Source organism: Boleophthalmus pectinirostris, unplaced genomic scaffold (assembly GCF_026225935.1).
Source record: "Boleophthalmus pectinirostris isolate CB_2022bp ecotype Guang Dong unplaced genomic scaffold, ASM2622593v1 HiC_scaffold_2, whole genome shotgun sequence".
NCBI classification, from domain to species: domain Eukaryota; kingdom Metazoa; phylum Chordata; class Actinopteri; order Gobiiformes; family Gobiidae; genus Boleophthalmus; species Boleophthalmus pectinirostris.
Window position 1 is genome coordinate 721,310 of NW_026571152.1, and position 14,849 is coordinate 736,158.

At 39.3% G+C, this 14,849-nt stretch overlaps 1 protein-coding gene across 1 annotated transcript in view; it reads right to left on the reverse strand.

The window, feature by feature from the left end:
• The window catches only part of immp2l (inner mitochondrial membrane peptidase subunit 2), a 122,359-nt gene that overhangs the window by 5,462 nt on the left and 102,048 nt on the right, over positions 1-14,849 (reverse strand). The window lies entirely within an intron of this gene.

Genomic DNA, 14,849 nt, shown 5'->3' on the forward strand with positions numbered 1-14,849 from the left:
ATAATGTCGTTTCCTCATCACAAACAGACCTGGACTTGGGTTTTGTTTCATTCACACGTCTGACCACTTTGTGATGTCATGAGGTGGTAGTTTTCAAGTGAACAGTTCCTTTCAGTAGAGATTGGCAATTCCAGGGCTAAAATCATCCAAATGATTCTGATGGTGTGTGGAGTTTAAAAACACAGTGGAGCGCTTCCTGTATTACCACATGACATCACAAGATGAAACAGAGTGTTTTCTGTTTGAGAGAAGAACTCAGTTTAAAGGGCCCATCTCATGCAAAATAACTCTTTTCACATTGTATCTTATACATATATACACGTCACGTGGGAGGGGGGCAGAAATACACTGCAATTTGTTAAACAAATGCAGAATCAATCTAAAAAACACTTTGGCGACATATACAAGGCCTACACATCTCTCTTAGAAGGTAGAAAGCTCTGAAAAGTTGATTTTGCATGAGATGGGCCTGTTAAGTGTGCAGGATTTGGATATTTAAAATGGGTTTAACTCACACAAAACACATGAGTTGTGTTTTGTGTGAATGAAACAAAACACAACTCTATAGTCCAAAGAGATTAATTTGGTCTTCTGATATTTTATGTTATTAGATTCTTTTTTCAGACCAAGAGTTTTGTTTCATACCTGACAGTATCAATAGTGAGAAGTTGAAACTGTCAGGTATGAAACAAAACTCTTGGTCTGAAAAAAGAATCTAATAACATAATACACAACTCTGTCTGTGATAAGGAAACATTAGAACACAAATCTGAAAACAGAGTAATATGGCCCCTTTAAGGTACACTTTATTGTACCCATAATTAAATTTGTCCTCTGCATTTGACCCATCTTTTAATACAACTGGAGCGGCCTGTCAGAAGAGCCCACAGGGAAGGAAACCACAGAGACATGAGGAGAAAAGCAGGGAGTCAAACTTGGTAAGTTTTTGCTGTGAACCCCTCAGCGACTGTGCCACCAGTCTATTATCGCTTCTTTCAGGGATGTTTTATTTTTGTAAATCCTTTTACAGACCTAAACATCACAGCCTCATCACCAATACATCAGTTTCATTATTCCTTCAAATAAAAACAACAGGTGCATGTCTAAACTTTTAATAGACATCATTATGATCTATTCGTCTCAACATCTGGACACATCTGATTTTAGTTGACTTCATCTGCACCTGCAACATCTGTCTGCACATCTTTGTTCAAACTAGAATGGCCACTTTTTACGGGTAGCTCAACAACTCAAGTACGAGAAGAGCACCGCTGTCGCCTGTGGTCAGGTTTAGCTCCAGACGGTCATTTCTGATTTATTTGGGGCAGAATAAACTGAGAATAGAGTTTTTGTGTTGATACCAGAAGGAGAGGGTTTAAAGCAGCAGATGTCCAGTCCCAGTGCACGTTACGACGAGCTTCAAAACCAGTGTAAAACGTGAAATGTGTTTTTTCAATCACTCTGTGCAAGTCACAACAAAATCATAAAACCAGATGTTTCTTTCTAACGTAGGATCAGGCGATTTGGTAATAAAAAATCGAACTATGGTCTGATCCTGAGGCAGTCTGCTCTTTTGGTGAAATTAGTACATTTTCAAGCTCCCACTCTTTCTGTTGGTCGCCTCAGTCATGCTCGGAGTGAGTGACAGGTGGATTTGACCAATCACAGTGAAGTGTGGCTCTCAGAAAATGTTTAGTTTGCCCTTAAGCCATCACTGTGTTGTCTTAATACCACATAATATCTGGCTCCAATTCACTTTGTATTGAAAAAACTTGCTGCAACTGCTGCTGTCAAACTCCTCATTTTGGTCTTAAAATGTTCATATTAAGCCGCTCTATGCTCATTTACACCTGGAGTCTGTGAGCAGGTTGGTGTAAGCTGACAGTAAATGTTATGTAGATAAACTGACCTGCAAATGAATGAAAACACAGATTACCTGGGGTCATATCATTCAAATGCTACTTAAAAAAAACAGCATAGACATACACACATGTATTCTCCACCGCTCCCCTTAGCCCCTCCCACCAGGACTGCACGATATAAGAAAAAGATCAAAGATTTGATTAACTTGTTTTCTGTTGTGAAAACTATAGACTTAAGCAAACTTTACTGATCCGCAAGGGGAATTATTTGGACAAAGTAGCTCACATAGCAAGTAGCATAAATAGCAAAAGTAACAAGAGTCTGGTGTCAAATAAGGCAATAATTAAACAATTATATATGTACAAGTAAAACAAAAATTTTGAAATATAGTAATACAATATATATATATATTTGGGCTCTAAAGGAGGTGGGTATAACTTAACCATGTGTTTGTCTCCAGTAGATTACACTACTGTAACGGCCTCTGACTGGCCTCTCTAAACGAGCTGTGAGACACTGCAGAACATCCAGAACGCTGCAGCTCAGGTCCTGACCAGGAAGTCAGGACAAATGTGTCCTGTGCTCAAGTGTCTGCACTGCCCCCTGTGGCTCAGAGACTTTAAAGTGGCTCTGCTCGTGTACAAGTCTCTTGCACAAGTCTATGGTCGAGCACCAAAGTCCACGTGTGACATGTTAGTGCCGTTTGAAACATCTGCACTGTGAGAAGCTCAGGGACTGACCTCCTGCTGGTGCTCAGACTCAGGAAAAACTCAAAACTCTAAACACTCAAGCTCAAAACGGTTCTGTTTAGCTGCATTTGACTGAAAGGTTTCCATTCTGCACTCTTCTCTCTCATTTAATCTCTCTCTCTCTTTAATAATTTCATGATGATTAACTCTATTTTAATTTGTTTGTATTGTGTTTTAATGTAGTTCTGTAAAGTACTTTGAATGACTGTGCCTTGGCTTTGGAGGCCTGAGGAGATGAGGCTCGAACCATCAGGATCATCTTTAAATCACTTCTTAAAACTCATTTTTATCAGCTGACCTTCATTTAGCTGGTTTTAGCTTGATTAGCTTTTCCTTAATTATTTATTTTGATTCCGTTTCTTTTTATTTGTTTTCTTATAATGAATTGGAGTGTTTGCATCATTGTCTGTTTTAGAGCCTTCTGTGTGTTATTTTGATGCTTTTTGTGTTGTTCTTTGCTGCTTGTACAGACCTTTATAAGCCTTGTCTTTAAAAGTGCTTAATAAATAAAGATTTATAATAATAATAATAACAATAATAATAATAATTATTATAATAATAATTATTATTATTATTATTATTATTATTGCCTGACCTATTGCAACATTTGAATATACTTTAATACACACAAACACACACACAAACACACACACACATGCACACACACACACACACACACGCACACACTCTACATCAGTAAAATCCTGCCCATCTCATCTGTGTGCAAACTTATTTAGAGATCAGCCACTTGTTTGTCAAACATTTGAAAACCTGTTAGAATCTCTTGTTAAATGATTCCAGTGTCTCAGCAACAGAAAATGCAATACCAACTATCACACCCGTTTAAAACTGGACTTTTATTCTCCCAAAATCTCCACAATATTTTTGTCAACCCGAAACCACTCTTCACTTCCTATTTCCAGACTCGTGTGCAAACCCTTCAGATCCGTACAGACCAACTCTCTCTCCTCCTCTCCTCTCCTTTCTTCTCTCTGCTCCCTCTTCTCTTCTCCTCTCCTCCCTCTCTGCTGCTTCTCCTCTTCTCCCTCTCCTCCTCTCTGCTCTCTCTCCTCTCCTCCCTCTCTACTGCCTTTCCTCTCTGCTGTCTCTCCTCTCTCCTCTCCTCTATGCTGCCTCTCCGTTGCTGTGGGGACAGAGCTGGCTCAGGCTTTGACTGACACGTCTCTCGTCCAATGAGCTCCCTCCCTGTGCCTGGCTGCCGGCTGCTGATTGGCCATGTGTCTGAGGAGAGGCACAGGGGCTGTATCAGCGTGTGGGTTATAGCGATGCGTTTCTCTGCCACTTTGTGTGTGTATTTAATTGAGTGATGGATGTCCTCCTATTCTCCGGCAGCGGATCTTTGCATTTTTGAGCTGCCTTTGAACGCATCTCTAGTCCTGCTGATGCGTTTCGGAGAGACATTAAAGGGAATCTAGGAAATTTCAACCTCTGAGTCAAACATTCTTGGCTCGGCGTGGATGTTAACATGCAGTACGGCTTGTCTGTATTCTACAGTGGACAAATTCAGGTTGAAAAATGCAGTAAGGATGCAGTGATGGAGGGATTAGCAGCTGAGAAGTGAGAGGAGAGAGAGAGAGAGAAAGAGAGGGAGAGGAAGAGGAGGACGCCGCATGGATCTTCTGGTGAGTGCGTTTTTCAATGTCTTTTTCAGGCAGATTTTTGCGCTATGGTCCTTTCCAACTCGAGAGGATTTTTGACGCAGACCCAAGCATGATTTCACTTCAGAATTTTGACAGGTGACGAAATAATCACTATAAAAAAAACAAACAAACATATACATAAAAACTAGGAAAGCTACCAGGTGTCATTTTGTTAAGTGAGCAAATTTTTTTTAGAAGACGGTCTTCCAAAATGAAACAAACTCCATCATTCCTTAAAAGAGAAGCTGATAGAATGCTGTAGTTGCCATTTGAATCGAAAGGGTGCAAATACAGAAGAGAAGAAAGGAGTTTTAACAAATACAGTAAAGCAATGATGTAAGAAAAATACATCTCAAATCTTATATCTCAGAAAGAAATCTCCAAAAAATCATAAAAATGAAATAATAAAAAATGAAATTGTAGCTAAATTTCTGGCTGCAAAGTGTGAGAACAAGAAGAGTATTTCGAGTCTTGTGGCTTTGATTTGCTCTGCGTCGCTCCACAGGTTATTGGCCCTATAGGCAGAACAGAGCAACAAGCTGGAACAGTGTGAGCTCCAGCAAATGACAGTGTGCATAAAAAGATATGAGCAGGTGTCTCGTCAGCAAAACAGACAAGCCACAAAATATCTCCAAGCAAAAATATACGAAGAAGAAATCACAAAAAGGAGCAACTACGGACAACAGCAAACAGGAGCTGAAGTCCTTCATAATCGTCTCATCTAGTGAGGAAAGACAGAAAGCACAATATGTAGAATCTGAAGGAGATGAGGTGGGAGATCAACATTATATACGCTGTTCAAAAGTGGAGCATGGAGATGAGATGACTGAATGTTCCACAGTATGGCATTAAACTTGTATCTTGCATTATTGAAGTACATGCATTGTTACAGTGAGCGGGATTTCCTCTGCACAGATCTGACTGTAACTTGACCAGGTGCTGCCACATATTGTTTCCATGGAGATGAATAAGACTTATGCCATACTGTGGAACTTTTCAGGCAAAATGATGAAGATTTCTGCCATTGCTGCCATTTTAGCATCTTAATATTGTCACTTCTGGCTGTATACAATATCTTATATATAAAAATACTGTGTTAACATCAAGTAAAGTGAGGTAATGAGAGAGTAATAAGATATTGTTATGGTTAATATTTATGGTCCAGAGTTCACATGTTGGAAAGAGGAAAACCGTCTGGATTTGAGTGAGTTTAATAAATGGTGCTGTCTAGACGACTGGGTCAGAGCATCTCCAAAATACCACCTCTTGTTTGGGGTTTCCAGTCTGTAGTCCACATCTACCAGAGGGGATTTAGTCTTGATTTAGTCCTGGTTTAGTCCTGGTTAAGTCCTGTTTAGCCCTAGTTTAGTCTGTCCTGGTTAAGTCCTGGTTAAGTCCTGGTTTGGTCCTGGTTTAGTCAGGGTTTAATGCAGTTCTTGGGATCTTCCTGGTCAGCAGTATTCAATAATTGACCCAGTTTAGTCCTGGTTTAGTCCTGCTTTAACCCTGAGTTAGGCCTGCTTGAGAGGGGGTTTTCTTGTGGGGTGTTCTCAGTCAGCAGTGGTCATGGCTATTAAAGATGCTTTAGTTCTGGTTTAGTCCTAGTTAAGCGCAGACCTTGTGGGGTGTTTGCAGCGGTCTCTATCAAAACTGATCCTAGGCAAAAAAAACGAGTCACTACACACAGTGAGTACAGGCTGAAGAAGTTAATACTGATTTAAATCTGAAGCTGTCATCTTATTGTCTAGTAGAACTGTGTTTGTAAAGTTAAGCCTTATTCCAAAATAATGCACAATTTCTAATATTTACTGCCATAACTCTTACTTATCGCTACTTGATTACAAGTACAGTACGGCATTAAACTGTTTTCCATGGAGACAAGCAGGTGTCTTAAATTCATGAATTCCCTCCACAGAATTGAAAACCACTGATACAAAACTGGTCAGACTGACATTGTGTCCTTGCAGAGACAAAACATTCACCAGTTTCATTTAGATTTGTCTGATTCCTGCAGACCTGTAACGCACACGCCCAGATATCATCACCTTCAGACCACTTCCACAGTCTGATTAAATCCAGCATAAATTCTGATTTGTTTGACGGACGAGTATCTGTCACAGTTTATCACCACGACGATTAGTTTGTGAGAAGTCGTCCCTGGAGCAGCCGTTTCAAGTCTGCGGCGCTGTGGAGAGAGATAATGATTCTAATAGAACGCTTTGATAAGCAGCCTTCATCTGGGTTTACTGTGGGGGATGTGTGCTTTCAAATGACTTCACAATATGGATCTAATTCATTCCAAAAACACACCTGTTTGCTCTGGCATTTAAAGTTGGACTATGTCACTTTTCTGGTGAGTAGTCCATCACCTGCTTGTTTCCATGGAGAACTTACTGGTTTTCCTGAAATTTTTTACGGTAAGGCATTAAACGTACCTGACCAGTCAACAGTTTAGACATGTTTTCATTCAAGTTTCTTCTTTATTTCCATGATTATTGACACTGTAAATTCTGACCAAAGACATTAAATAAAACATGTGGATGTAGTAAACAAAAGACAAACTCTAAATAACTCCAAACTTCTTTTAGTTTTGACAAAATTTAAAAACGCCTTTACCCTTTGCCCTTTGAACCCTGCTTTGCTCTTCTGGCATTTCATGACCCTGACATGGCACAGCTGTGAAGTGAAAACCATTTCAGGAGACTTCATCATGAAAATCCTTGAGAGAAATATCAACAAAGCAAAGGGCGGAAGGTTTGAATATAAAAGATATATTTTTTAAAAATGGTTAGTTGATTTTTTTTCTTTGCTGAATAATTCCAGATATTTGACTTCATATATCTGGAGTTTGTAGAAAGTAGAAAACACAAACACAAATGAGAAGGAAACTTTTGACTGGTAGTGAACCTATCTCTATGGAGACATCACCGGGTTAAGTTACAGGTCAGATCTGTAAAGAGGCGAGCCCACTCACAGTAAGAAGTCATGTTTCTCAAGATGCTTCTGAGCAAATAAAATATTAAATGCAATATAGACATTTTTAATGTCATACTGTGGAACAACCAAGCCAATAAAATTACATCTCCATGGAGACCAGCAGATGGCAGACACTCCACCAGAAAAAGTTCCATAGTGTACGTTTAAATTGATTGATAGCGTCACATTTGTCTCAACCAAGATAGATATATTTCATGTCGTAATGTGGAATATTTCAGGCAAAGCAATAACATCTCCATGGTGACAAGCAGGTGACTTGTTTCAGAACATTACCTTTTATTTCAAACTAAATTATTTGCCAATGGGTTAAGATTATTACATCTCCTAACCATTCAGAAAAGTCATACAACCAGAGAAAAAACATTTGTCACATAAGTAATTCAGTCTGATCTAGTTCAAAATACTTAAATGTGGATTCCAATGACAACTGTGAATGCACATGGTTCCAGACAGACAGGGCCAGATGTTCCGCAGTAAATCTTTCAGAGTCTAATAAGTTTTGATGACTGGTGTAAAAGTGTCTCTACACACTACAAAACTGTCCACGTTTTAGCACGCACATTCATCTGCCCATCACACACACTCATCTGCACCTTACACACAGTCATCTGCCCATCACACACACTCATCTGCACCTTACACACAGTCATCTGCCCCTTACACACACTCATCTGCCCCTTACACACACTCATCTGCCCCTTACACACACTCATCTGCTCCTCACACACACTCATCTGCACCTTACACACACTCATCAGCACCTTACACACAGTCATCTGCCCATCACACACACTCATCTGCTCCTCACACACACTCATCTGCACCTTACACAGTCATCTGCCCATCACACACACTCATCTGCTCCTCACACACACTCATCTGCACCTTACACACATTCATCTGCCCATCACACACACTCATCTGCACCTTACACACAGTCATCTGCCCCTTACACACACTCATCTGCACCTTACACACAGTCATCTGCCCCTTACACACACTCATCTGCTCCTCACACACACTCATCTGCCCCTTACACACACTCATCTGCTCCTCACACACACTCATCTGCACCTTACACACAGTCATCTGCCCCTTACACACACTCATCTGCTCCTCACACACACAGTCATCTGCCCATCACACACACTCATCTGCACCTTACACACAGTCATCTGCCCCTTACACACACTCATCTGCTCCTCACACACACACTCATCTCCTCCTCACACACACTCATCTGCCCCTTACACACACTCATCTGCACCTTACACACACTCATCTGCACCTTACACACACTCATCTGCACCTTACACATAGTCATCTTCCCCTCACACACACTCATCTCCTCCTCACACACACTCATCAGCTCCTCACACACACTCATCTGCCCCTTACACACACTCATCTGCACCTTACACACACTCATCTGCACCTTACACACACTCATCTGCACCTTACACACACTCATGCTCACTGTACCTGCTCGTCTCCATGGAGATGTTATTGCTGTAGCTGGAATGTTCCACCGTATGGCATTAGCTTAATCTATAGTAGATTTTTTCAAATACATGTTAAGCTTGAAAAACTTTCATTGTGTGAATGTGCTCAACTCTCCACAGATCTGAACCTTGGCCAGGTGACGTCACATGCTTGTTTCCATGGAGATAGTTCATGCCATACTACGTAACATGGGCAAAGCAATAACATCTACCCTTCCCCAGAAAAGTTACATAATGCATCTTTAACAGCATGAAACTCCCAGGGAAATAGTACAACTGAAGTGTACATTTTCTTTTAATCTAGGGTGACCATATTTCCGTTTGTGAAAACCCAGACACCTTACCGGGGGTGGGAGTGGGGCCTCGACATTGAGCTACTCTCACCTCGCAAACTGTACACATGACCTCCCACTTGTCCCGACCAGGATGGAAAACCGGGAATTTCTTGTACAAGTCATTGTTAAATGCACATTTGCACTTCAGCATGTTGCAGACTGACCGACTGTTTGTGTCTCGCTCCTTCTGAGTCACAGAGAGACGCTCAATTGAATGGCCCCAGTGAACGGTAATGAAAACCTGAACATTCCCATCACTTAAAAAAATCAAAACCCGGACGGCCTGGACAGGATGCCAAAAATGGACATGTACGGGGAAAAACAGTCATTTGGTCACCCTGTTTTAATCACAGAGGCCCAAACCAGACAACTGACAAACTTGATATCCAACAAGAACAAGTACTACTAAATGGGCTAAATGATAAAAATAATAAACATTTGAACAGTCTTTTGTTTGACTACATTTACTTGATTAAAGAAGCAGGACTAAAACTAGGCCAAAACAAGTGAAGAATTATTGACCAAATCTTGATTAAAAGTAAAAGCAGGTTGTAAGAATGCCTGTTCCCAGCGCAGCCTTTCAAACAGATGATGTTATTATGTGAGCTTGTACAGGTAAACAGGAGAGTATGAGCCCCTGATTAAAACCAGCTCCAGGGACCCAGACGAGCTTTAGACTGAATGCTAATGCCGCCATCGCTAACCAGACGAGCTAACAGTCACATGGGAGCGCTTTAATAGTAAATCAATGGGACACTGGGAGGAACAGACAGCGATGTGAAGTAGCAGTGTTGATGGCTTTTAGTTAGTCGCTGATAACATGCAGAGAATTCAATTAAAAGTGTGGAGAAAGAGCAGGTTTGTGCTGCACTGGAGATGTGTTGATAAAATGGTGAATTTGTGGAGCTAATCCAATTTGCGCACAGCTAAGCCACGTGAGCCTGTGGGACAGAACAGGGTTTTCCTCTGATGGTTCAGGATACAATTATGCAATCATTTCAAATGGTTTTAATTATCCCAAAATCCTAAATGCATCCAATACATATCAATCTATCAGAAATGAGCTCAAGTTAAACTCAAACCTGCAAAAGATCAAATGATAGTGTATTTTTGAAAGATTTTATGTATTAAAAGCACAAAGAAAAGTTTTTCCAGTGCACCAAATATTGATCCGATGATTAATTTGATATAGTTTTGGAGAATGTGGTGTGGGAGCTTGGATGACATAGGCTTGTGGGTGAAACATTAGAGCTAACAGTAAGAAAGGTTTGAACAGGGCCCAGGAGAGATCACACGATTAGTCAAACATGCAGGGATTACAATCTAAAACCTCTTCAGGCAGGTTTTTGATGAGGGAACAACATTATACCATGGTAGAAAGCTCCAAGAAGCCCTTTTAGATTAATATTGTGGTTTACAATTGAAAATAGTCTTATAGGTTATTAAAGCGGATCTATTCTGCAAAATTGACTTTTCAGAGCTTTTGTTTCCCCTTCTCATTTACCCTTTCGAAGTTTGGCATTTTTTAATCTCTTTTTTGTTCAAGAAGTCATTTTGCTGTTTAATCCCCATTTTCACCAGTACACATCCACTGCCCTCTACTCACTTTGTTTAGTATTATTTTCTTAATCACTGCTACATGTAGGATTTACCATGTTAAGTTATTTTATTTGCTCTTTAAAATGTTCAAATTATAACATCCACAGGTATCATAAGTTATAACTAGAGCAGACACAAGCATAACATTTCTATTACTAGTAAGGAAGAAAAACAAAATCATACTGTGCCTTCACAGTTTGACCAGTTGTTCAGTATCTGCCCTCTCTTGAACTCCAGTTTGAGCTCATCCTCCTCACTGTGAACCTGACATAGATGTGACAAACTGTGACAGACTCTGGTGTTGTTAATAACCGTCTCTCTTCTCTTAATGAATCATGATTCAAATGGATAAAGCTGTCTCCTGTCTCATAGGACGAGACACGATCTGGACTCATGTCAAACTCAAACATGAGACCCTCCAGTGTAAACGCAGACAGGTGCTGCAAATCCTCCATCTGTCCTCTGTGTTTGGAATACCAGCCTCACTTCAAAATAATACAGGATTTTAAAGAGTTTGGATAGAAAAGAACAGCTGCTTTATAAATATAAATATAAATATAAATATAAATATGTAGAAATGCAAGAAATTGTAGATTGTAAAGAATAGAAAAGCTTAATCAAAGCATCTCCAGAACTTCATGTGGGGTGTTCTACGTCAGCATCAGACAGTTTATCAGAGGGATGTCGGACTCAGTTTAGATCTGGTTTAGTTCTGAGTTAGACCCGGTTAAGATCTGGTTTAGACCTGATTTAGTCCTGGTTCAGTGCAAGCTCTTTTGGGGTGTTACCCCGTGCAGTGGTCTATATCTATCAGAGGGAAGTCAGACCTGGTTTACTTCCTGTTTAGTCCTGGTTTTGACCTGGTTTACTTCCTGTTTAGTCCTGGTTTTGACCTGGTTTAATCCTGGTTTAGTCCTGATTCATTGCAGCTCTTGGAGTGTTACCGGGCTGCAGTGGTCAGTATCTATCAGAGGATCTGGTTTAGTTCTTGTTTAGTCTTGATTATGACCTGGTTTTGACCTGGTTAAGTCCTGGGTTTGTCCTGTTTTAGACCTTCTAAAATGCTTACAACATTGAAGTTGGTAAACTGTAAAGCCTGTACATCCAACGATGTCATGCAGTGGAACAGAATTGGTGATAATAGAGTTGCTGCACCTGCTTGTCTCCCAGTTTAATGCCATAATCCACAGTATGGCATTAAACTCAACACATTCCAGCCAGCAATGCCATCTCCATGGAGACAAGAAGATGGTGGATATCATTTTTCTTGTTGCCCCCACACACAAATATTTAACATGTGAGTCTCATTTTGTAGAGCTTTTAGTGATGTAACCTTGAACTGATTGAATTTAAGATGTACAAAATGTCCTTCAAAGCAGCACTGAAACAGGACGATTCTGGGCCAGTTTTCCTGTTGCCTGGGGGAGGTCAGGAGGCAGGAGGCAGGGTCACCAACACTGGCTGCTCATTCGTTTGCTCAAGGGCACGCGGGAAAGGTAAAGGTGAGACTGACAGCAGTGGTTAATATAGATTAGCAGGGCATTAGGAGGAGTGTCCCTCGGGATGGTCCATTACTTACAATGGGAAAGGGCAGATACATTGTCGTGTTAATCACAGATAAGCCCAGTGAATACAGCAGTGCTTCTCAAACTGTGGGCTGTGTACTGCAGCAGGCGAGGACACGCTGGTTTAATTTGAAATGTAGTAATGATGTTTGTATATTTTAACCAAACTGTCAGGGAATTCAGAATAAAATCTGGACAAGATCAGGACTACAAACAGACCAAGGTCTTCATCAGGACAGAATAGGCTCCAACAAAGTTTGAACATGTGCTTGGTTCTGTTTGGGTTTAGTCCTCACTATTCCTTTAGCAGAATTAATTTTGTCATGATTTCAAACTAGATTTCAATATTCAGGAACAGACTTGATTCTTAATACCGATTCTGATACCACATTGATAAAAAAAACCCACTTTCTTTTGACAACAGGATGACATTTTCAACATTGTTACAACTCACAGTACTTTCTTTTCTCTTCCCGTGTGTTCTTATATGTGTGTAGTCGTCAGTGGTGCAGTAGGTTCATGTTGGTCCATGTGTGTGTACTAGTCTACTGTATGTGCTCTGACACTTGTTCTGATCCAGCTCAACATCATTCTAAAGACATTCAGGAAAGGCTCATTTCTGTCCTGTCAATGGGACTATTTTAGTATTGATACTCTAACGCAGCGGTGTCAAACTCATTTTCACCAAGGGCCACATTTGGATCATGTTTGTCGTCAAAGGGCCGGTTGTAAAGTTAAGACTGCAACTGTAACTGTAATATCGATATGTTACAAATCTGTAAAAGTCTGTATTTGATTTTTCATTTCATATTTATTAATTTTGTTTATTTTTATGTTTTTTACCTTTTTATTATTTACTGGTATTCTTGCTCTTATTTGATTTTACTAGTTGTATTGTCTTAATGAGGACTAGTAGAGTTAAGTAGAGCTTTACTTTATATTTATCACTTGTTTTGTTTATGAAATGTGCTATAGAAATAAAGTGGACTGGATTTGATTTAAAGGTTTAAGTTAAAACATTCACATGACTCCTTCAGGAACATTCATGAAATAACCATCCTTCTGCATCTGTTTTTCTTTTCTTGGACATTTTTGGGGAAATTTGATAAGTTTTCTTGGCCTCTTTAGTGGCGAGATGCAGTCACTTCACAGGAAACAACTGCGGTGCATTGTGGGAGATGTAGTAGCAGCAGAGTCACAACATAAGGTAACACTTTATAATAACTACACCTTATTTTGCGTTAATAAAGCATGAACAAAGACTTAATTAATAATGATCAAAGACTTAATTCATAATGATTCATGCTTAGTAGCTACTTAATTACTACCTGAATTAGCACTTAACTTGCACTTAATTCGCCTCTGCTATAAAAAGTTACTCATAAATATTTCTTACTTAATTACTCATGAACTAACCATTTGTGTGTGCATTTGTAAATGTATATTTAAGTACAAATTTGAGCATTTATTAATGATTAGTAAGCCATGAGAGAATGATTTACTAGTAATGCATTATTGTTTCTCTGGAATTTGACCAACCTTAACAAATGCTTAATAAAGCATAATTAGTCTTCACTTTAGAAAAGCTCTCAGAAAGATTTAACTAACAGATAACAGCTGCCTGAATGATCATTGCATTGCATTATTAGTAGTGCTGTAATGCGATTAAAAAAATTGAGAGATTAATTAATTATGATCTGTAATTAATTAATCTAATTAATCTCTTTTTAATCTCACCTAAAAATTGCTGAGAAAAGCTTCAATTTGAGGTATTTTCATTTAAATTCATTATTACATTATTGTGGCAGATCAAAAGACTGATATAGATTAAAAAAAGTGACTTCATAAAGTTATTTATTGTTTAACAAACTTTTACAGATGCAGTCACTTACATTCCACAGTATCATCATTATTATTACTATTACTAATCTGCAGTGTTGGGAAGGTTACTTTTAAAATGTATTCCCCTACAGATTACAGATTACATACCCCAAAATGTAGTTTGTAACTTAATCCATTTAATTACTTAAAGTGAGTAACATAATTTGAATACTTTGGATTACTTGATATTGTCATTTTTAAAACTACATGAATGTAGCAACCGCATCCTGCAACTGTTGTTCTTGTTTGTTCTCTTCAAATTGGTTGTTGAGCCCAAGTCTCCATGAATAAGAAACTGTTTGCTGTAAAGTAGCAAAGACGAGGAAATCTGAACATAATAACTTTTGTCTACTTAAAGACAATAAAAAGTCCAGTCTTTCCTTAACCATATTAAAAATATTATTGATAGAGAAATGCTTTATATATGAGATCACTGGTTTTAGTCCTGGTTTAGACCTGGTTTAGTCCTACTTTAGTCCTGGAATGGGTTTAAGTTCTGGTTTTAGTTCTGGTTTAGTCCTGGTTTAGACCTGGTTTTAGTTCTGTTATTAGTTCTGGTTTAGTCCTGGTTTAGACCTGGTTTTAGTTCTGGTTTTAGTTCTGGTTTAGTCCTGGTTTAGTCCTGGTTTAGACCTGGTTTAGTCCTGGTTTAGACCTGGTTTTAGTTCTGGTTTTAGTTCTGGTTTTAGTTCTGGTT